Below are 25432 nucleotides of genomic sequence, written 5' to 3'. Positions count from 1 at the left end.
TTTCATTTGAGCTACATAATATCTATGCATTTACCAGTCCCAGTTGTGGAATTACATTTTTTTAGAATTTTGTTAGAATTAATTATTAGACCAATTGGAATTTCATTTAGACCAGGATCTGATGATAAAGTCAGAAATATTGCTTTTTACATATTTAATTTTGCCAGTCTTCAGTGTATATTTTTTTCAATTGCCCATGCAGATGATGTCCAGTATAATTTTGATATAATTTTAGGACGCAATAGCTACATTTAATTGTAATTAATTTTATGCAATTATTCACTTTTCATTCAGTACATGCTAATTGAGTACTTTCTATGTGCCAGAAAGTAATATCAGCCTACAATGATTAAAAAACACGTAATTCTTAAAACTGAATAAAGTAAATCAGTACATTGCAGGGTTACCCATTGACTTTCACTTTCATTTCTGCTCAAACAATAGATATGTAACAATCACCCATAGAGAATTTAATATTCATTTTAGAAAGTCCTCTTCAAATTTTTTCAAGTTGATGGCATTTCGCACATATAAGTCTTACTCAACTACTTAGAAACTGTCAGCACATTTTAAAGTTGAAACTAATCTTAGCGATAATCGTCACAAAAACCCACAAAATAGAATTTCTCAGAGGTTTAATGGTTTGCCTATTTACTCAGTTGTTGAAGGTGAAATAGGGCCAAGGTATAATGATTTTTTGTTCAGCTTCTTGTAACACCAGGCTATATATTTTCCTTTAGAGGAATTCAGTTATTTTTGTTTGCTTGAGATAGTGAAAGATAGCATAAAATTAATTATTCTCTATCCTGGAAACCATTGAAGTCCACTTGCTCTTTTTTAAAAAAGTTAGTTATTCATTCGAAAGCCAGAGTGGCAGAGAGAGATGAAGAGACGAAAAGATTTCCACCTACTGGTTCACTTCCCAAATGCCTGTTGACACCAAGTGCCAGAAACTCCATCTGGTTGTTTCATGTGGGTGGCAAGAACTCAAGTACTTGGGTCACTGTTGTATCTCAGGTACATCAGCAGGAAGCTGGATCAGAAGGATGGACATCCAATGCTTGTTTACAGCCCTTGTCTCTACTGTAGAGGAACAGCCTTTGTTTCTTCATAATATTTGTTGAATTCTTTACTTAGTGTAGGGTTAGCCTTATGAGTGTAAAGTAAACTGAAAATAGATCTTCGTAAAAATTGAGAGTGAAAATAGGAGAGGGAGGAGAAGTGTTGGAATAGGGCTGAAGGGAGGGTGGGGTGGGAAGTATCACTATGCTCATAAATCTGCATATATGAAATACACGAAACTGGTATATCTTAAATGAAGAAGGGGAGGAGGGAGGAGGAAGACAATGGAGGATGGAGTTGCTAAGACTGGAACCGGCACTCTGATATGGGATGCAGGTGTCCCAAGCTGTATCACAACACCCATCATTATTTGCTCTTATTCTTGGGCACACAACTTGACTGCCGCCCAAGCTTTTGTCGGAGTTAGGTGTGAAGAGGTCTCTGAGATCTAACCAAGGGAACAAAGTCGAAGTACGTTCTCATATCCAGGACAAAGGTTAAAACACAGGAGTGCTCCACCGTCTCCTGCTTCAGTGACTTGATGCAAACATGAGGCTCTGTGGTTATGGAGATCACTGATGGAAGAATCCTGGATCTCCTGATTACTACTTAAGGAACATCTGCCTCCAAATCAATATCAATGAGCAAAAAATACACGCTTGAACTTAAATCACTAAAATTTTGTTGATAGATTTGAGGTTGTTGGTTCACTCACAAATACCAGCAATGGCCTGGACTGGTCCAGTCTGAAGCCAGTTGTTTGGAACACCATCCTAGCTTGAACCCAGGCTCTGAAATTAGATGCCAGCACTGCAAGGAGAAGCTTTCTCTGGTGCATCTCAACGTCACCCGATAACATCTTTTAATTCTATTTATACAAACTGTTTGAAGTTCCCTTGTACATATGTGTGGCTCATTTACAACACATGAGAATACGTTCTGTTGTTTTGTCTCATATTCCAAAAATTCTAATGAAATAGTGTTAAAATGCAATAGGGTCACTAACCTTAATATTTTCTTAGAGATACGCTGGCAAGGATGTGGGGGAAAAGGTACTCTAACACACTGTTGGTGGGAATGTAAACCTGGATGAACATTATGGAAGACAATATGGCGATTCCTCAGAAATCTAAAAATAGATCTACAAAATGACCTAGCCATTCCATTCTTGGGAATTTACTCAAAGGAAATGAAATCAGCATAGGAAAGATTTATCTGTACCTCCATGTTTATACCATCTCAACTCACACTAGCTAAGATATAGAATCAACCCAAAAGTCGATCAGTTGATGACTGGATAAAGTAACGTGGGATAAATACACACACACACATATACACACAAAGGAATACTACTCAGCCATAAAAAAGAATGAAATCCTGTCTTTTTGAAACAAAATGGATGCAGTTGGAATTAGTGAAGTAAGTCTTTCCCTCAAAGACAAATAAAATATGGTTTCTATGATTTGTGGTAATATAGAATGTACAAAAAATATAATGTATATAGGCTAACTTGACATTTTGAGATTTGACTCCTATTTATAGCCCTTATTTATGCTCTTGAGAAACAGTGGTTTTTCTCCTTACTACTTTTTGAATTTTTTATCTAGTTCAGGGTTAAGCTTGTGTTTATAAAGAAAACTCAAAGTATGTCATTGTAAACATTAAAAGAAAAATAAGAAAAGGAGGAGAGGGGGTGGGAGTGAGGGAAGGATGGAAGGTATGATGGGAAGTATCACTATGCTGTTAAAATTGTATGTATAAAATACATGAAATATGTTCCCCTCATATAGCTAAAAAATATGTTTCTTAAAGGAAAAATATTTGGAAAATATTGGGAAACTTTAAAATAAAAATTCAAATATTTTACATCTTGAAATACAGTTATATAAAAAGTAAAATTAAATCATTGTTAATGCTATTTATGAAACTTTCTCAAAACGGTATTTTTTCATTGTATTTATGATGCACAAAGTTAGATGAGTAATAAACCTTAGTTCACTGAACCTACTATTGTCAGTGCTTAGGATGATTTTTTTTGGTTACTAATTCATTAGTTTTAATAATTATTAAGTTATTTAATAATAAATAATTCAATAATCTTATATTAAATACTTTTATATTAAACAATTTAATTTGTGATTACAATTATTTATTCAATATATTTATTAAATTTTAATATAATTAAATATTATACTTATTTTATATATTTATTATTTTATATTATGTAATTTATTGTATATTTAATGTTATAATTAACTATTAATTATATTAATAAATATTGCAAATTAAATTTATCGAATAATTAATTTAATTATTAAAATGGAATAAGCACTAGCCAATTCACCACTGAAAATCTAATTTGTCTTGCTAGATAAGTCTGAGTTTTTACCTGTCTTGATTTGTTCATTAGTATTTATTTTTGTTTCATTTCTATAATTACTTTTAAAATTTCTTAAACATCTGTTGAATTTGTTTATTATACTGTAAATATTTAATGCTGTTTTTTCCAACTCATTAATTTTGTTGCATTCTTCAGGTTTTATAATTTTTTTGCATGATCACTTCTAGGGCATTTATAATTAGCTTCATTGAGGTTTACCTCATATAGAGTAAATGTCATGAATTTTCAGTAAATTGTATAACAGTTCTGAGACATATGAATACAGTATATACTCCTGTAACTACTACACCAATTATGTTACTACTATGACAGTCAAGACTTAGAACATAGAATGTACTCACATTACTACTTCAGCCGAGAAATAAAATATTTCCATCACTCCAAAAATTTCCTCAAGTTTATCGCAACCCTGATCAATGTTGATTGCTAAATTTTATTTTTATGTAATGTTATATCAGTGGATTTATACAGAAATAATTTTTTGGTGATTTTGGGCTTATTTTACTTCCTAATGATTTTAACACTACCGCTTACAGTTGTAAGCAATTTGTTGCTCTACATGATTATCAAACAATGTGTTTGTCCTTTAATCCACAGTTGGTCATTTGGGTTTATAGTTTATGGCCATTATGACTAAAACTTTATGAACATTTATGCACAAGTCTTTCAGTGAACAAATATTTTCCTTTATCTTGAGTAAATACCTGGGAGGGAGATGGCTGAGTTACAGGGCAAGTGTGCATTTATCTTTATCAAAACTGCCTACATATACAAGTATCTTAGAGCTCCAGTTTGTCTACCCACTTGCCAGCATTTGAAATCACCAGTTTCTTTAATTTTAGCTATTCTAGTTTACTTACAGTTGTGTGTCATTGTAGCTTAATTTTCATTTCTTCAGTGATTGATAGAGTTGAATATCTTTTTATGTGCATACCAGACATTCTGGAAAATGTTCAGAACTTCTATTGTTTACATGAGATTGATTTTCTTTTTACTTAGTTGCAAGAGTTTCTTATATATTTTATATTAAAATATTTTATTACACATATTGTCAAGTATTTTCTCCTAATTCAGAGCTTTTATATGTGATAACTGAGCACTTGAAATATAGTTAATAAGAGGTTAAATTTTAAACTTTTACTTCCGTTTAACTTACATTAAATAGATTGAGGGTTACTAAAATATGTAAAGTACAGAACATTTAATGTAATCTACAAGTTACAAAGAAGTTTTCATTTTTATTCTTTCATCATTGCTTAATGTATACAACTTCCTTTTTGAAGAATTATTTATCTATATACTTTTTTTAAACCTCCAAAAATGTGGGACTGCTAATTCATTATATGAACACCTATGTCAATTGTCTTATTGAATAAAATCATAATCTTGACATCTTGTAGCTTTTGAAAACACTTGAGGCCTTTATTACGGCTTAGTAAAATTAATATTTAATGTTTAATGAGTGAATAAAATGTCTATACTTTATCTAGTAAATAAATATATATCAGCATGTATATATATTTTCATCCATTAGATCAAAATTGTTAATTGTGCTATGAATACAAAAATATTTTGGGCTGTTTTTCCAGTTATCTGACGTTCCCGTAACTGAGCAAGTTATATTGAAATCCTAAGGTATAATAGTAGTGTTTTCAAATTCTTCCTTTAGATATATCATTAATGTTTATTTGAAAGTATTTTGTTACTTTGTACGTATTTACAATTGACGGAATACCTTGGTGAAATTTCATCATCATATAGTATATCTATCAATTCCTAGAATTCTTTCTTTTGTTGAGCCATTTACCTGGTATGCCTTTTCCTATCATTTCATTTCCAATTGCAGTAATTGTTTATGAACTAGATTTATCTCTTATAATCAGAGATCTACATTTTGTTCACTTTCTTCATATAATGGCATTTACTTTTAATTTGTGAGATTTCATTTTAATTAATTGAAATCAATTTATTTGAAAATGTCCTTATTTTACTTCATTTTATACCACATTTTTGCATTACTCCTTAGTTTTACCTTATTTTTAAAATGATATTACTTCTACCTTTCATAAACAAACTGATTTATTGGTCTCAGCATTTCATTTTTATTTGGAGTTTCAGGTATCTAATTTTATAAAAATTTTCTAAAATTAAGATTTTTATCATTGGTCCCTTTTATCTAGGAAAATCTCCTGGACCTGTGCTTTTAATTGATCAACCAGTTCATACAGAAACATTTTCGATTTATCATGACATCATTGTTGAATGACAGAATGACTGGATGACAAAATTCAAATTCTAAGTAAATTTTTTCTGAATGCTTTGAAAATCTAACTATTGCCAGATTGCAAAAAATGTTAAAAATTTACAACTGAAGCCATTTTTTGGTATATTATCTTATTTTTTAATCAGTGTGCTTTATAAATCTCTGCAAAATACTTTAAGATTTATTTTATTTATTTGAAAGACAGAGTCACAGAGAGAGGTGGAGACAGAGAGAAAGGTCATCCATCTGCTGGTTCACTCCCCAAATGGCCGCAACGGCCGGAGCTGTGCTGATCTGAAGCCAGGAGCCAGGAGATTAATCCGGGTCTTCCATGCGGGTGCAGGGGCCCAAGGACTTGGGCCTTCTTTTATTGCTTTCCCACGCCATAGCAGAGAGCTGTATTGGAAGAGAAGCAGCCAGGACTAGAACCAGCACCCATATGGGATGCTGGTGCTTCAGGTCAGGGAGTTAACCTGCTGTGCCACAGTGCCAGCCCCATGCAAAATTCTTAAAACTCACCAAAATTTAAGGAGTTTTTTTCTTCCTGTCTCTTTCGGCACTCTACATGCAATTTGAATTTGAGATTTTTCTATAACTTTTTAGCATGAACAATTTTAAAAGTTGAAATAATACAAACCATATATCTAATCAGTTATTTAAAAACATGATTCTGATTTTGCAGTTAATATGTACATATATACACACATATTATATATTTTATGTATATTCACACATATATACTGTTAGATATATCTAACTCACATAATAATGAATCCTGAATTGATGCTTTATAATTTGACATATAGTTGTAAATGTTATCTTCACTGAATTACAGTCCCTACATAGTAACACAATCTTTTTTTCCTCACTTTATGATCCTTGTCATGAATCTCACATAATGAGACATAATATCCCAGCTTTCAAGAAGAAAATATTTATGCAGATGTACATATTATTTAAATATGAATTGAATATGGCACAGTGTTAAAATTGTTAAATCTAAGAAATTTGTTTAAAAACCTCTTATTGAAAGAAATGTAAGTTTTAAATGTCATACTTACAACTCCTGGTACCACTCAACACATTATTAAACCTCCTTGTGTTTGCTATAAACTTGTTTACATGCACAGAGACTCATTTAGATTTGGGATAGACATTCCTGGGGAGAATGTTTCATGGTTGATAATATTTACATTGCATAAACACAATTGGAGAAACTAGGTTTCACCATAATTAGTGATATTAAGCTCAGAGATTAAAGATCATGACTAATGTCTGTTTATAAAGAACCATTCTCCCTTGCATGGTGGGCGACATATTTGCACCTTGTGACTGTCTTATCCTAACATCAATTCAGTTAATAGTTTTTGTTTCTTGATATGTTATGATGATCCCTACCTGGAGTATTTTTAAATGGTCATCATTACTGTCTCTTTCTGTTTCTGTCTCTCATAAGCTATGTCCATTTTAAAATATTTAAGATATATTACTGTCATTTTTCTTTTTGATGATAAAATTGTTTCATTTTGGTTAATGAATTATCATCACACAGCTATCTATGGCTACATTAATGTTCAACAGTTTGTGTTTTCTGGCTCAGAACATTCCTTTCATAGTTTTCCTGCTCCAGACTCAGAATAAGCCATGCGACAACAGGAGCTGGTTCTTCCCAGTCAGGCTTATCATTCTCACGTGGCTTTATTTCCGGGTGATTTTAGTGGAGTGCTTTCTTTAGAAAGATCATTATTTTATGGAAATTTCCCCAATCACCTATTGCTGGAATAGTGACTGTGTACTGGTAAATATCTCCAGATTGTTCATAATTAAAATATTTCCTATATTTTTTTATTTTGTTAGTTTTAGTTTCAGCTCCACTCTGACACTTGATGGTTAACATACCTGGAAGAAAGCACTCAGCTTCAACTTTCTTCTTGAATAGTTAAAGACTTATTTTATTTATTTGAAAGGTAAAGTTGTAGAGGGCTTTCCCAGGCACATTAGCAGAGAGCTGGATTCAAAGTGGAGCAGCCGGGTCTTGAACCAGCGCTCATATGGGATGCCAGCATCACAGGGGGCGGCTTTACTTGCTACACTACAATGCTGTTCCACTTTGGATTTATGTTTTCTTCTCGCTAACTTGTTTCTTTTATAACTGATTTATTTTCTATTTGCCCTGGAAGCACAGCTTTTCTTTTAATTTTAGTTCAATATCTTTTGGACTTGATCTTTCCAGGTTAATTTCTCCAGGTACAAAGATGGACATTTCAAAGGAATGATCAGGTCAGATACTCCAATTCCTATTGTGTGAATGTTGGACCTCCTGTGCCTGTCTTATGTATCTACCTCCTAAAAATACATTAAGGCATTTCTCTAATTTTTATTATTGTTATCTTTGTGTTTTGCATCTACAGTCTCTATAACATTATATATTTAATAGTATTTATTTTCTCTTGGGCACTTTTTATCTGTTTGAGTTGCCTTTATTTCAATTATTTTGATGCATGATATTTTTTTCCCATTTCTACTTTCCATTTTGAAGTTAAGATTCATTCTAATGAACTTTACCTGCTACAGTGGATTTGGTTATGTTTAATTTATGTTGAGGTTGTATATCAGTATTCCTCCGTTTCATGTTGAGTATTTTTTTTTTTTTTTTTATTTGACAGAGGTAATGAGAGATAGAGACAGAAAGGTCTTCCTTCTGTTGGTTCACTCCCCAAATGGCCGCCACGGCCAGAGCTGTGCCGATCCGAAGCCAGGAGCCAGGTGCTTCCTCCTGGTCTCCCATGTGGGTGCAGGGCCCAAGCACTTGGGCCATCCTCCACTGCCTTCCCAGGCCACAGCAGAGAACTGGACTAGAAGAGGAGCAACCGGGACTAGAACCAGCACCCATATGGGATGCCGGCACTGGAGGCGGAGGATTAACCAAGTGAGCCACGGTGCCCTGATGTTGAGTATGTTTTTGGAGCACTTCGAATGAATAATTGACTTTTTCTTTATCTCTTTCTCACAAGAACATTTCACAAATAATGGACTCCTTACTGTTGGTAAGCTTTACATCATTTTTGTGGATCAGTAATGTAGTATTCTGTAGATGGAAGATAAAAGTGTTAGGGTGATTCTGTCTAGGAGTTCAAGAGTGCTTCCTCCACAGTGAAGGGCAGTGGATTTAATACATGGTGTGTTTGCAGGCCTTTATTTTTATTTTATTTTAACCAGTGAGTTTAGTTGCCCTTGAGACTATCAGCTCTTTCCCAGGCAGCAGGGGAAGCCATGACAGCACCAAAGTGCTGAAGCAACAAGACAGTACGTGAACCCTAGGCGGGAGATCCTGAGCCACCAGAAAGCCACTTTTCACTGTTCGCTACCAAGAGTAAGAGTCAGCTTTGCCCTCAAATTTCCACCCTAACAAAAGAGCAGGAAGCGACCATCTTTAAAATAAATTTAAGTCTATTATGTTGAGAAAGAAAAGGTTGGACAAACACTGCCTAAATTTATTTATTTATTTTCACCTGTTTTTCTCAAATTCTCAAATGCACAGGGGGCAGGTTTTACTCTTGACAGATCTCCGGCCAGATCCCTAAATCCCTGCTCATGTGCAAGCAGACACTTGTTTGCTCCATGCCAGTGGCAACCACTTAATCCCAAGACTTCTTTCCTAGATTATCTTTCAGTAGCATTGCGGGGCTCCAGGCCAAAAATTCTCTTCTCTGAAATCCCTGCCGATTCCCTAATACAAGATACGCACAATGGTTGAAAAGAGAACCCTGGAAGCTTCATGCAGTTTTCTCCATGTTGAATGTTTTCCATTTTTCATACTTCATACTTGATCTTGTGGAGAGTATGGTAATATCTTAGCTCTGAAACAGTGCTCTCACAAAATGAAGGTTTTATATGCCTGCAGTTTTATAAAGGATTCCTGCAACTAGCATAATCCTAAAATATTGTGAGAATAATTTATGGACTTATTTGAATAAGAAGTATTCTTAGACATAATCGTTATAAATCTGTAAATTCATCTTACAAATATGTTAGATTAAAAAATTTATTTCACCAATATATTTGCTTTAGTAGATAATCTTGACAAATAAGTTTTAAAACATTTTCTTTCAATAAAATAAATTACAGACTAAAGTTTAAAAGACACAATTAGAGGCAAAGACAATGCTTTCTTGAGATTTTGGGGACAATAAGTTTTTCACTAAGATATTATAATGAGCTGTAAGGCAGTTGAAATGACTTTTCACTAAAGCTTCTAAGTTTAGCTCAAACTATCTCACAGGAATCCATCAAGCATTGGAGAAACTGGGAAGATACATGACCAGATAACTATTCACCTCAGATTTGTTCAAGGCTAACTTTGAAATCAGAGTTTTTATAAACTGTGGCTTGTTTCAGATGCTGTTTAAGGACCTAAATCCTCAGTCCTAAATTGAAAACACTTAGCAATGTAAATGTAATAAAGGACGGCAGTAATTTAATGTGTGTGAACGTATGTCACCCTCCCCTTAGATCTGTGCATGCTGAATGAGGAAACACTGTTAGAGTGGTAAATTGAGAGACAGGAACCTGGCATTGTTCCACACAACAAACTTGAAAATTGACCTAAACATCCAGACTCTGCATCTGCATTCCAGAGAAAAAAAATCATTTGTAAGCCTCCTATGCAGAGGTCTTAAACAGAAGATTTCACACAAAAAAGGAGTCAGTGTCCTCATTAGCAGCTTCTCAAGGTCAGTTTAAGAGACATTTTGTAGGAATAAAACAGGACGGGCTCAAGCTTTTCAACAAAGTAAAGATTATTTTCTTAATACCTTCTATGCTGAAGCTGAGAACCTTCATCGGCTCCAAGTCTGGAGCAAGTGTATAGATTTTATAGGCCAGTGCAAAGCCTGCCACCTCTTAGAGAGCCATACATCTCCATTTAATACTCCATTCTCTCAGGGCCTTGGGATTTCAGATAAATTTAAATAAATCAGCCTTGATTTTTCAGACAGAATTAGAGAACCTCTGATTTATGGGCTGCTCAAACTTGTACCTGTTATAGAGTAATGACAAAGTAGGAGACAATTTTAGATAAATGTCAGCTAAGATTACAGTTAAAACTCACGCTCAATTGGGTCTTGTCTGTGCAGTATGCTCTTTTGCAGCTTTGTTTTATCAATGTATCAAGCATTACTTGTACTTTCCAGAACCTTTCAACATTTATTACTTTCAAAAAGGAAAAAACATAAAAATTGAAAGAGTTCTGTGAACTGATTTAAAGCTCAAATTAAAGTTTAAAAGATCAAATAAAAATATTATCCTATCTCATACTCTATCAACTCTGTAAAAATTAAAACACACACACACAAACCCATCTTTTTTCCGCTACTGAAACACGACACTAGTAACTCTAAGACAAAATGTTATTGATGCTCTTTTTTGTGAAGTACTCCGTAGTTGTGTGGATAGATTTGTCGCTTTTTTCTATTCAGTACATAAAATTTTATTTTGGAGTCCTAATTAAGAGAAGTATGGGATAACTTTTTCTCAAGTTATAATAATGAAAAACAAGGCTCTTACCTGGATTTTGCATCCTTTATAGCACAAAAGGAACATATCACCTGTGGACATAAAATCAGATTAGACATGAATGAAGGAAAGTCATGACCCTTTAAAATTTAACCCTAAATTCCTTTAGTTTTATAAATAAAACTTTTTTCAAAAGAAATGTTGAGTCATATTCAAACGCATAATTAATACAGGTTAATTACAGGACTTTTTGGAATAGAGAAGTTAAAAGGATATATCTCTCTTACTTTTTCCTCAAGCTCCCAACATTCTCAGCAGATAGAAAATTGTGCTGCATTAACTTCCAGACTTTTTTCAATTTAAATGTATATATTTCTACATAAAATTATGAATATACAAATTTTGCATCCTGATTTCCCATCAATTTTGTCTTTTCAAATCAATTTATGAATATTTTACTATGTTAATAAACATTCTTTCACAGATTTTTTATCTCTACATAATTATCTAGGATGTATTTGTGGTAGTACTCTTTTTGATAAACATAGTTTCACTCCTGCACTACATAAAACATAACATAATTGGCCATAGGGCAATCCATCTGAGAACAGAAGTGAATAAAGATAAATGAAGCAATAAATAGAAATAAAAAACAAAGGTGGCTACAAACAAATGTATAAATTTAAAAGTTCCAAATTGATGTCATTAAAATGTTTGTATTTTATTATTTTATTAAGTTAAACTTTATGTTTTGGATCTTTTTTGTTTGTCACAGTAAATATCTTACTAAATCCAAGTCCTGCATACCTTCAGTACTTTAATTTATTACTGTGTTTTAATTGAAGTGAGACATTTTCCATATGGTTATGCAATTTACATTGAATTCCAGATGCAAAACAAAAATTAATATTACTTCAATAACATACAATCTCATTAGACATGAACAGAGAAAAAAAATTCCCTCTATTCATTTCCATTTTGTAGTATTCATAAAAGGATACAAATTTTAGAAAAAAATGTGGTAAATTCTTGCAGTAAATAAAATTCTGTCAATTAACATTATCTTCTGTTAATACATTTGAAGACAAACTTGATTTAAAGCATAAGAATTCACTTACAAAAGTGCTTTGCTATATGTGACTGAAAGGAAATTATCTAGTACAAAATGACATGAAAGGAGAAAGATCAATTTACGAACTTCAACGGAAATTTCACTGGATGTTGTTGTTTTTTTTTTTTTTTTTTTTTGCTATTTTCAATTTTTTTGATTGTGAAAGCATTGTATCACACAAAGTGAAATATTTTGGTCACAAAATTTTAAATACAACAAATGAAGAAAAGAATCTTTAGTTTTCCTTAAGCACTGAAATCCATTTCCCTTTATACTTTCTTACTGATATTGCTCTACCTTGTACTACTCCTGTTTCCCAGTTGTTTAACATGGACTTTTGGTGAAAGCCCAACACAATTACGAGAAACAATTTAAAATTTTACACATGTCATTGAAGAGGACAAATAATGTCATTTTACGATCAGTATTCGTCTACTGGGTGCTTGGGACTGTGCAAGGCCTGACGAGAGAATTCAGCAAAAACTGTGACTATCTCATTGCTTCTATCTGCGCTAGGTCTCTATTAGAACAATGAATGGTCTCTGTGTTTCCCTCAATCTCATTAAGTTTACTTAAAAGTTATTTTAAATTCTGCAGTCGAAAAGTTGCATATGCCCATTGCTACCTAATTCAGTTTGACATTTTATTTTGTGTTCAGGTGATATTGTGCTTACCTTAGAGTTCTTGATACTTGTTGGACTGCAGTGTTGTCTGGAAGTGAAGGAGTAGGAAATGTTGAATGGTTTTTATCTTCCTAAGCTGGCTTTGTTGGTACCTGCCATCCAGAATTCTCAACAGCCTGCTCACTTGTCTCTGAGGCTGTGGACACTTCGGTGCAGTAAGTCGAGGTCTACCGCGATTCGGTCCATGTGCCAGTACTGTTTCAGCATCAGAGGGTGCTCCGCTCCTAATTTAGTCCCCAGTCAGGGACCCTTGGGCTTCCTCTAGTGCTGGGTCAGCTCATGGACATGAGTGCAAGGCAAGCCCTGTGCTTTCTCACCCTATCTCCAGCAGTTGGAATCTTGCTCCGCTGTCGTCCTTTGACTGGTGGCTAAGGCGGGTTCAGTCTCACTCTGTAGGTGCTGGCCTGGAGGCAGCAGCTCTGGGGCCCTGCCAGCACTGGGTTTTTACCGGTTGACCTGGTGATGCATTTTAAGTCTGTGGCCTTGACTGAATTCAGTCTCCATGCGCCTTTGCAGGCGGCCTGGAGCTACACTGCTTGGAGCTGGAGGAATGAGCGATGCGGCCACTCTTCCCTTCTCGCCTATTTCAACACACACTTTCCAGTTATCCTGGAGTCCGTCAGAGCGATCCCTCGCCTGGCTTCTTCAGCTCTTGTGAGAGTGGCTGGCCCCTGAGGCTGTTCAGAGTGGTGTCTCTTTTCCAGAGCTTCTTACCTGGCCTTCATTATCTCCACCTCTCTTTTGAAAAATACCTTGCAGCTTACAAACCGCTTTACCAAAGAGAACACGGAGGCTCAGCAGAGGTACGTATCTGCTTCCAATGAGATGCGTAACTGAAGAGCTGAAATGCAGACAGCAGTTCAACTCCATGGCTACCGAGATTCAAATCGCTCAGATAGGGGCTGGTCTGGTGGCGCAGTAGGTTAATCCTCTGCCTGCGGCACCGGCATCCCATTTGGGTGCCGATTCTAGTCCCGGCTGTCCCACCTCCAGTCCAGCTCTCTGCTGTGGCCCGGGAAAGCAGTAGAAGATGGCCCAAGTGCTTGGGCCCCTTCACCAAATGGAGACCAGGAAGAAGCACCTGGCTCCTGGCTTCAGATCAGCGAAGCTCCGGCCAGTGCAGCCATTTGGGGATCCAACGGAAGGAAGACCTTTCTCTCTGTCTCTCCCTCTCACTGTTTATAACTCTACCTCTCAAATAAATAAAATCTTTGAAAAAGAAAAAAGAACACAAATAGCTCAATAGAAATCATGAACAGATGACAGGAGCATAGTGTATAAGAGTGGGAATGCTCAAGCATCGTGAACCGTTTCTTTGATTGCAGCTTCTTCCTAGCAGAATTTTCTATTACTTTATACCTGAAAATGAAGTATAACTTGCTCAATGTATTCTAATGACCTATTTACCACGATAACTGTATATACTGCCCATGTAAAGTCAGTTAATTCAGTCTTTTCTTGATTGTAAGCTTATAGAGGTCTAGGAGCCAGTATATCTGAAGCATTTTGTGCTTAAGTTTATTCTGCCCGCCTAACTTGCCCAAATGTATTCACCTTGACCACCACTTCACAATGGTGACATATTAAGTCCTTCTCACATACTTAGAATAATAGTGGTAGATGCTTTAAAATTCACATCAATTTTGAAAGTGTGCACAAATGCATACATGTGATGCTGAGTTTCTCTGTCAATAGCTGAATATGTAGTGTATAGAAATATATACATGGATAATCTTTTAACATAAAACTTGGGTACAGGTAGCACCATCACAAACCTCACACAAGGAAACTAACCAGCAGCTACCATAACCTGCTGGGATCATTAATTGTGAATATGTTATTTCAAGCCATTTAGAAAGAATCTTCTCATTATCTTCACATTACTCTTTTCTCTTGTTACAAAATTAGTGTTAAGTATTACAGAATCCAAGAAGAAAAAAACCAATGTTTTATTTAAAGGAATATCTTGGTCATATGTTGAGTAGAGATATGTTTTGTATCTCAGTTGTTTATTTTGTTGCAGACCATTTGGTGTGTAGGTTCATGGAAAATTCATTTTATACCATCAACCTTTAAAGTAAAGTTAATAATTTATATTTGAAAACATTCACTATATATGAAAAACAAATTATCTGAAGGGCTCCCCAGCCTGCACTTCATCTGCTCGGTAGAGAGCCTGCTGGCATCAGCTCCTGTGGATGGTTTACCCAAGACCATCCCCCTAAATCCCTAGCAATCACTGGATTTCCTCCAGAATCAGCTTCCATTTAAGCATGAAGGAGAATTAGTACAGAGGTTCCCTCTAGCTCCCAAGCTCTGAGCTACTTAATCACTGCTTTGGCAGTCCAGGGCAATCAGAGCATCGGAGCAGTGACTCACTTCTGGGTGAGCTGAGTGTGGTGTGGACCTGGGTGGGACGAGAGCTTAATCACGCTCTGTCTTTTCCACAGCAGAAACAGCGGGTATATTTAGTTTCTGTCCTGCCTGGCATCATATTTGATCTATGGACCTGAAGATAAAAAGCTTCCAGTAAGAATAACTGAATCATGTAACACCTACACTCTATTTTTCTCTCCATCTTTTTACTTTAGTTTTTAAGACCAAGACCAAATACCTCTGAGATTTTTATTTTCATTTCATGAAAATAAGATTGTTTTTCAGACTGGCTTGATTTTCCTTACATCTTAGATTGTCTTAGTAAGTTTTTGAGCATGAACTGTTTAAAATTCCCAATTTTGGTCAATACCACTGTTGATACTGGAGACTGGCTAGTCCAAGCCATATATGTGGCAGGTAATCTGTTCCCTCAAGGTTTAATACTGTTTCCTGATTATTCAAGAATGTGATTACAGGTTATTAAGAGATATATGATAATCTCCCAATATATTACAGTGATATTCTATACTGAGTTTGCAGTCAAACTGATGCTCCCTACTGAAATTGCAATTTAGTCATTGTAATTTAACTTACTTTTGGTTTATAGCAATAGCAAATCACCTATCCTGGGCACTGTTATGAGCAACTTATTTATATTATTTAAAACCTCATGAACAGTCTTATGAGATAAAAATTTCAGTCTTCTACATTTTCTCTCTGAAAATGAATTTGTGACTTTATATGATTTGTCCAAGCTTCTAAAGCCAGTAAGTGACAGACCATAGAATGAATATCAGGTCAGCCTGCATCCATACCCCAGGATTTTAAGTAGCAGTATATATGGTTTCACAGAAAGACCCTACTGACTAAAAGTACAAATGTATTTCAATCATCTCTGAAAACTGAAATGTACTTTTTGTGAGCCTGAGGTAAGCTATCAAATTTCTGACGAAGTTAGATACTCAAGTCTTACTTACATGAAGAGTCAGAGCTGTAATTGAGTCAGCTTTACCAACATATATGATGACTTGATGTTCAATACAGCTCAAACAATAAGATATATCAAAGAACTGTAGTCTCTATTTGGAATATTCTCAAATTGAGATTATAATTTTATAACAAATATAGTACTAAGATCCAGTATTTCACACATTGTCAATGGCAACTATGGTGAATATTTTATTCATGAGATTTTTAAACATAAATTTTCAAGATATTAAGGAATTTGATTATTTTCCTAAGTACATATGTGCAGTAATAGCTAAAGGAGTACTCTTTTAGAATTAAGCTATTTTCATATTCGTTCTGTAAAAAACTGCAGAACACACTTGAAGTGTGGAACTTGTGAAAAAGCTTATCAAAGTAAAGATGATGTCTAAACCCACACTTAAAATTGAGAATTTGCCAAGCATTCTGAAACGAGTACATAATTAATTTCTCATGCATGTTTTCTTCATTCCATATCTTTTACACTCTATTTTCCTATTACAATGTGTCTCAGATGAATCATGTATATTTGCCTTAGTTCCTTTTCAATGTTTGTATTTACTTTTCTCTTTCCTTTATAGCTGCTATTATCCGCCCCCCCCCCCCCACTTTTTATGTGAGCTTTTACATACACTGAAGGGGAAGAGGGTGTGCAAAATATTTAGTGGTTGTAATTCACAGATCTCAGACACAGATCTGATTGCCTGAGCTGACACATCTATGACTATATTCAGGAGTCAAAAGGAACCAGAATATGAAGAGCTTTCACTTTTGATTTTGCTTTGTATATAGCTGCAACTAAAACAATTGCTGATAATAGCACACAATTCCATGAAGATGGTAGCTACAGTCAAAATGCGTAATACTGCTACACACATTCCTATGTGGGAAGGTTCACAGATCTTCATATGAGCAATAACCCATCTAATTCTGTCTTCAATAATAATGATGGGGCCAGTGTTGTCACATAGCAGGTTGGACTGCTGCTTGCAATGCCAGATCAAATCCTGTATCAGGGTATCTTGGAGCCAAAGCTGCTCCAGTTCTGATCTGGCTCCCTGCTAATGTGCCTGGGAAAACAGCTCAAGTGACTCAATTACTTGCTCTCCTGGCATCCATGTGGGAGAGCCAGATGGAATTCCAGGGTCCTGGCTTTGGCCTGGCCCATTGCTGGCTCTTGTGACGCTTTGGGCAGTGAGCGAGCAGATGGAAAACTGTCACTCTGCCTTTCAGATAAATGCAGTCAGTCTTAAAAAAAAAAAATACTAAGAACAGTCTATCTTGGGAACTGCATTTTCTTTTTTTAAAAGGATTTTAAAAAATTTATTTGAAAGGCAGGTTACAGAAAGAGAGGGAGAGGGAGAGAGGGAGGATAAGGGAGGGAGGGAAGGAGAGGGAGGGGGAGAAGGGGGAAGAGGGAGGGGGAGAAGGGGGAAGAGGGAGAGGGAGAGAGGGAGGAGGAAAAGGGAGGGAGGGGAAGGAAGAGGGGAGGGGAAGGAAAGGGTAGGGAGAGGGGGAGGAAGGTAGAGAGGGAGGGGGAGGAGAGGAAGAAATGGAGAGGGGGGAGAGAGGGAGAAAGGGAGAAGAAGGGGGAGAGGGGAAGGGGGAGAGAGGGAGGGGAGAGAGGGAGGAGGAAAAGGGAGGAAGGGGAAGGAAGGGGGAGGGAGGGGCAAAAGGTGGAGGGAGGAAGGAGATAGGGAGAGAGGAAAATGGAGGGGGAGAGAGGGAGAGGGGAAGGGGAAGGGGGAGGGGGGGAAGGGGAGAGAGGAAGGGGGAGAGAGGGAGGGTGATGGAAAGAAGGAAGGTGGAAGAGAGGGAGAGGGAGAGATCCTCCATCTGCTGGTTCACTCTCCAAACGGCTACAATTGTCAGGTCTGATCTGAAGTCAGGAGCCAGGAGCCTCTTACAGGTCTCCCACATGGGTGCAGGGGCCCAAGGACTTGGGTCATCTTTTACTGCTTTCCCAGGTCATAGCACAGAGGTAGATCGGATGAGGAGCAGCCAGGACAAGAACTGACACCCATATGGGTTGTGGTGTTTCAGGCCAGGGCTTTAACCTGCTGCGCTGTGGCACTGGACCAGGGGAACTACATTTTCATAGTTAATTGTAGCAAGGTGCAGAACTGTTGGTTTGGATGAACACACATGAACAGTCAAAGAGGATTTAATATTTGTGTTGTTGAAGAAAAGGACATTTTTATATACTGCTACAACAAAATTTTCAGTATTTATCAAACCAACTAAAATATTTTGTATAATTGGACTATTCCTATCATCCTAAAGAAATCATGCTACTTCCACTGCTCCTCCCCACCTTGGACTACAGAAAAACTAGAGACATAATAATTGGTTTGCATAACCTACTATTTCATTTTCATGATTACTTTTGTCTAGCAATAAGATTCTTAAAATTGTTACTTTTGGAAGCAAGACTGATTTTCCTCTAAGCCATTTGCTTATACTTATCACCCCTTTATTACATCAGTGCTTAAAATGCTGTTACAAAGATGTAGTTTTAAGTGTTCTTGTCCTTAGAAAAATATCAGCAGACTCCCAGTGAATCTCTAAAAGCAGTGAATCTGCATTCATATTTTATATTAAAATGACATATGAAAGGAGACAGACACCAATGCGGTCTAGGAGCAAGGCGGCCAGGTGCTTAGCAAGGATTATGTTTGCTAATTTAAAGAGGAGGATGGGGGGAGCTATACACAGCATCAGTCTAAAAACAGGCACAGAAGCGCTGCTGAATTCAAGCTGTGTCACTTATTCCATCAGTGCCATGCGTGCGCTGCCTTCCCCTCCTCCTCTACTTTAGTCTTCCATTTCTTCAGCTTCCGCCCACATGGGTTTGTTGCTGCTACCTATTCTCCAAGGGAGTTAGGAGGGTGGACTGGCAGCTTCAGCTCCCTGGGGAGCGGCAGCGGCTCCAGTTCTGCAAATAAGCTCCCTGTGTGTGCAGGATACCTTCTGAGCGCCGAGATTACACACTGTGCTAACATGCTTGCAGTTCCGTATTTTAAGCCCTGTGTGATTACAAATGTTTAATAGGCGAGTAAGATCACCCTTAGGAAGACAACAGCAGAAACTGTATTTCAGAACCATTTCTAAATGCTCCTTTTTTTCCTCTCTGAGAATCAGAGCAGGATTGAAAGGCTGTTCACTTGTAAGAGGATAATGGCAGGGAGCTGTTTACTTCAAAGGCTTTTGGATCCAGCTTTTAAGGAGAGCAATTAAAAATGTATCCATGGCAGACTAAGGATGTTTGCTGATAACACTGGGGATGTGACTTTATTATTCTTTCCACTACTGTTCCCTTACGAACATGGCTTACCGCATCCTAGGACCTCTGAGACATTCCTTCACTTTCAAAGTGCCTGTGCCAAGTCACAAAGTATGACAATAAAATAGCAAGGACAATTATTAACAAACACCACAATGAGTGTTGACCTTTTTAGAAACTGCCCTGGGAGAGTGTGTGTTCCTTCTAAGGATGCCATGGCTTAAAACATTTTTGGAATTCCTCTTCTTGAATTGTGTTCACAGAGCTGGTTTTAGAAACCACCTAAGAAAATGAAATTCATTATCTTGTAGTCACACTTCGTCATTTCCAGCCCTGTGAGTGCACTCAGAGTGAGCTTCAAAACTGAAACGCTTCATAAGCAATTTGAATTTGATGGGATAGTATTTGTCATTGATGGTATTTACCAGTTCCTGACTTAAAAAAAATAGAATCTCTCAATTCAAGTATTCATGAACTGCTTATTGAATTTCAACAAGTTCATGAATTGTTCAGCGTCTAGCAAGATTGACTAAATAATATCCACATCATTTCCATAGAAATGGGCTTATTATTACTAACTTCCAATATTTTCACATGGAAGGCCAAAAAAAATAATGCTTTAAAACCTCATGAAGAAGTATGGTTCATGATTTCAGAAGTTCCAGAAAATGAGACTATCACCCTAGGGTGAAGACTGACATAGAAACCTGTATTAGCTTCAGAGAAAATGACATGAAGAAAACTGAAATGACTAATTAAAAGTGTTTTTATTTTTCCGGTTATAGTAAAAAGTAAAAAAAAATTTGATTTTCATTTTTGTATAAAACTGAAACAATAAATATAAATAATTCTTAATTTACAACAACTAGAACACCAGTAATTTGGTCTTTTTTTTTTTTTTTTGCTTTTCGAATTTATACATGCATCTTAAAAACTTCATTTATATTAAGTGAACACTGAAGGCAACTAAGCACAATTTTATAAAAGATTTGTTCAATTTTTATTTGAAAGAAAGAGCTAAGGAGCAACAGAGATCTTCTATCCGTTGGTTCATCCCCAGATGGCCTCAGCAGCTAGAGCTGGGCCAGTCTGAAGCCAGGAGCTTCCTCTAGGTCTCTCATGTGGGTGCATGGGCCTAAGCATTTGGGTCATCTTATGTTGCTTTGTCAGGCACATTAGCAGGGAACTTGACTGGAAGTGGAGCAGCTGGGACTTGAACCAGCGGCCGTATGGGACACCAGCACTGTGGCTTTACCAACTATGCCGCAGTGCTGGCCCCCTGACTACAATTTTTAAAATCAAGTTTCACTGGCATGCCTATGCAATATAAAAGCTCTGACAAAATTGTGCTTATTTTAAATTACCCTGCAACATATTAGGGTCATCAGCTATTATTAATGGATTTCCTTCTAGATAAGCAAAAACAAATTAATCTAATTTCTGAAACACAGGTAGAAGGTTATGAATAGGTTATATTCCAGATGTATATATACTAGGGTTACATAATGTAACTTAAAATGTGTTTCAAATAGGTAAAGGAAAAGTTAAATACTTGTTTAATCTTCATTTGCCTGGAATTCCTCATGAACACTTACTAACTACTCAATAGGAGTAAGCAGTGACTAGGCAGGCAAACAGTGGGGTTGTACATGAGAACTATCAAGATCCCCATGTTTTTAAAGATAGTTGGGCACAATTATGTTTAATTTGTGTAAGAAAAAAAGTGTTTCCCTTGTGTTAACTTCCTGCTTAATAATCAAAATGGAGTCTTGGTCAAGGGGAGAAATGTGAGGCCAAAACTAACACTTCGTGAAGCAGAAACCATGACTAAAAGTTTGCGGAAATCCAGCAGGTGTTCTGACATAAGCGTTGCTGCTCCACTGAAGTATAAGTTGGCATGGTTGATTGTCTCCACTACTCCCTTACTTACTCAACTAGTGCTTATTTCTAGGTATTAGTGACGACATAACAAAAGTGCTTGTTGCCTACTGAGACTTTCCATCTTACAGAAGAAAAAAGTAAGATGAGCTTAATTACTCTTCTTGTGCTTTTCCCAAATATTCCAACAGTTTACTCTAGCCTTTGTCATGCTTTCAATATCGGCAGTAGTCTGGACATGGCTACTCCAAGCATGATAAATAACCAGAAGCATTGACATTGACTAGTTTGTTATAAACAATGCATCCCAGACACATTTTAGACCTATGGAATCACAATCGGCATTTTAACAATATAGCCCAGTGAATTTATATGCTGTAAAATTTGGCAAACAGAAAAATCTGAGTGCAGATCCTGGCTCCACTTTTGAAAAACTTTGTGATCTTGGCCAACTAAGGATCATAGTACTCATATATAAAACAGGAATCACATGTTCATAGTGTTTTGTGGATAAATTTTGACATTCAATAGAATTTCTTCTGGAGCTGCAGTTGTGGCAGAGCAGGTTGAGCCTCCAAAAGTGATGCTGGCATCTCATATGGCCACTGGTTCAAGACCCCACTGCTCCATTTCCAATCCTGCTCCCTGCTAATGCACCTGGAAATGCAATGGACGATAGCCCAAGTCCTTAGGCCCCTGCACCCACATGGGAGTCCCAGAAGAAACTGCAGACTCCTGGCTGTGGCTTGGCCGAGCCCTGGCCATTGTGACCATCTGGGGAATGAACAAGCAGATGGAAGATCTCTCTGTTCCTCCTCATTTCTAACTGCATTTCAAGTAAATAAAAAAATAATCTTTAGAAAATGAAAAATGAGACTTCTTCCAACCACTTCCCTAGGTAAGCAAATAAGTAATGTCTTATTGGGGCATCCACTTGAATTATCCCTCAAAATGTTTTATGTGACAAAACTTTGTGTACTCCATGGCCAAATAGAGATGAATTTCAGTTCTGGTTCTGTTTCTTTCAGAGACATAATGAGATAGTTGAAAATGCTAAACTGATCTTCTGTATATAAAGAGAATTGAAAATGAATCTTGATGTGAATGGAAGGGGAGAGGGAGTGGGAAAGGGGAGGGTTGCGGGCAGGAGGGAAGTTATGGGGGGAGGACATTGTAATCCATAAGCTGTACTTTGGAAATTTATATTCATTAAATAAAAGTTAAAAAAAAAAGAAAATGCTTAGGAGTTTTTCTGGAACATTGCAGGAATTCAAAGTTTACCTAATGAATATGAATTTGCTCTAAAACAGTTTAAGGAAATTAAAGCTATATTTTTTTGTGTGTGTGTGTATATCTAAAACCAATAGACTCTTGTTCTAAGATCTAACACTGACAAGAGTTTGAAGAGAGTCTTGTAGGCTTGTTTTTTAGATAGCAGATGCAGCACTGAGTCATTAAAATATATTGGTCATGGATGCTTTCAGGACTCAATTAATTCCTTGGCTATCTGGCCACACTAATTTTCTTTATTTTTTTTCTTTCCTTCATCCAACTGTTCATATCCTTATCTATAATTTGAATATCGTAACCCTTCAAAGTGCTTTATTTCAACTCTTAGATAAAAAACAAGCCTAAGAAATGAACTCACACTAATAAATTTATGGTACTAAATAATTTTCCCATATACCATCTATTAAAAGAGAATCTTAATTCCAGTGAATTTTTACATAATTTTTCTATTATTTTCATTATTTAAGCATATTGTCATTCACAAATATTCATTCAGAGTCTACTATAAATCAAGGAGTTTCTAGACAATGAAGACATATATTCAAATAAAGAAAAAATGCCTTGCCTGTTTGGAAGAACTGGACATCCACATGCCCAACAATGAATCTGGACATAAATGTTACACACCCAATGCAATATCCAAAGTCTAAATGCAAAATGCAAAAATTAAAACTCTAAAATGACAACATGAAAGTAAATCTAGATGACTTTGGGTTTGGTGATGACTTTTTAGAGGTAACATCTATGGCACAACACCTGATAGAACTGATAGGCTGGAGTTTATTAAAATAAACACTACTCTTGGAAAGACAATGTGAAAAAAAATAAGATTAGCCACAGACTGGGAGAAAATATTTGTAAAAGAATCTTCTGATAAATGGCAATTATCCCAAATATACAAAAATTCTTAAACTCAACCAGAAAACAATCTGACTGAAAAATAGGCCAAAAAAGCTTTAGTAGATATCAAAGAAGACACACAGATGAAAAATAATGCTATGAAAAGATGCTTCACATGCATCATTAGAAAAATGCAAATTTAAATAAAATATCACTATGTACCTGTTGGAATGGCCAAAATCAAGAACAGTGACAACACCACGTACCTGTGCAGATGTGCAGTGACAGAGAGTGTGCATTACTGGTGGGAATACATTCATTACTGATAAGAATACAAAGCATTACAGGATTTTAGACAATAGTTTGAGAATTTTTTTACAAAACTAAGCATATTTTCACCACATGAACCAGCAGCATTTATGCAAAGGAATTTAAAAATTATGTTTACTGCCTACTGTACATATACATAGGAACTACACAGTATCCCTTAAATACATAAAATTGTTTGTCATTTAAAAATAAAGAAAAATGTTCATAAAAATGTAAACATGAATGCTTATAGAAACATTATTCCTAATTTCTAAAACTCGGAAGCAATCAAGATATCCTTAAGTAAATTCTAGACAATAGAGTAATACACAGAACTAAAAAGTCATGAGCAACTATACCACGTAAAGACATGGAAGAAACTGAATTGCATGTGACCCACTAAAAGAAATCAAACAGAAGAGGATATATCCAGTATGATTCCAAGCCTCTAGCTTTCTGGAAAAGGCCAAACTACAGAGAGGGTCAAACGATGAGAGGAGGCTGCGAGGTGTTAGTGGCTGAAGAGATGGGGAGAGCACCTCTAGGACAGTGCAACCACGTGGTGTGATAGTATAATGGTGGGTGGTGGACATGTAATCTGTTACACATTGTTTCAGATCCACAGAACGCACAAACCAAGAGAGAATCCCTGTGCAAACTGTAGACGTGGAGTGACTCTGGTGTCAGCATAGATTCATCCGTTGTACCCCTCTGATGGGAAATGCTGATGATGTGGGAGGCCGTGCATTTGGGAAGTGGGAATAGATGGGAAATCTCCTTACTTTCCACTCAAATTTACTATGAACCTGAGATGGCTCTGAAAAAGAGAACTGATTTAAACAAATATGGCTGCATTTGCAGAAGTGATGTCACCTGGAAGAGATATAAAATAAACTATGCAATATATTAGCTGAGATGGTGACAAACTCTCTGTTGACGAATTCATCAGGGTAAAGTTGTAGGGGCAGTGCCAAGGGAACAGAAATCCTAAACAAGGCTGCAAATGCAGCCTCATTGAGCAGGTGGCTTTGAAAAAAGACTTAAAGTAAGGGATCACTCCATACAGATATCTGATAGAACCGCATTTCAGCCTTGGAGTGTGGAGGCCAAAGGTCTTGAAGTGGGAATTGATCCGACTTAGAAAAAAAGCTAAACAGCCAGTGTGTCTGCAGTGGTGCACGGGGCAGAAAGCGGACATCTGGCCAGATCATTTTCGGAAGTAGATTAGACAGAATGTAGACAGATTGCATGTCAGTAACTCATACTAACATAATTTCAGAGGCATAAAACAAGAAGTGTTTATTTTTCACTCCTGCTGCTTATGTATTTTAGGTCAGCAGAGAATTCTGTCTTACCTTTTAGACAGATATATACGTAGTAATTTTTATTGTATATTAACACAAGTTATTTTAAAATTAATTTCTATTTACTTAGT

The 25432-nt window shown here is 36.2% G+C and overlaps 1 protein-coding gene across 1 annotated transcript in view; it reads right to left on the bottom strand.

Moving 5' to 3' along the window:
• The window catches only part of SYT1 (synaptotagmin 1), a 675493-nt gene extending 662146 nt beyond the window's left edge, over window positions 1–13347 (bottom strand). The window contains exons 1-2 of the mRNA XM_051846474.2: window positions 13026–13347; window positions 11292–11332 (exon numbers count right to left, since the gene is read on the bottom strand). The gene's annotated coding sequence lies outside the window, so the exon portion shown is untranslated. The remainder of the gene's footprint in view (window positions 1–11291; window positions 11333–13025) is intronic.
• Window positions 13348–25432: the final 12085 nt, after the last annotated feature.

Source organism: Oryctolagus cuniculus, chromosome 11, assembly GCF_964237555.1.
Source record: "Oryctolagus cuniculus chromosome 11, mOryCun1.1, whole genome shotgun sequence".
Taxonomy (NCBI): Eukaryota; Metazoa; Chordata; class Mammalia; order Lagomorpha; family Leporidae; genus Oryctolagus; species Oryctolagus cuniculus.
This window is presented reverse-complemented; position numbering and strand designations above follow the sequence as displayed.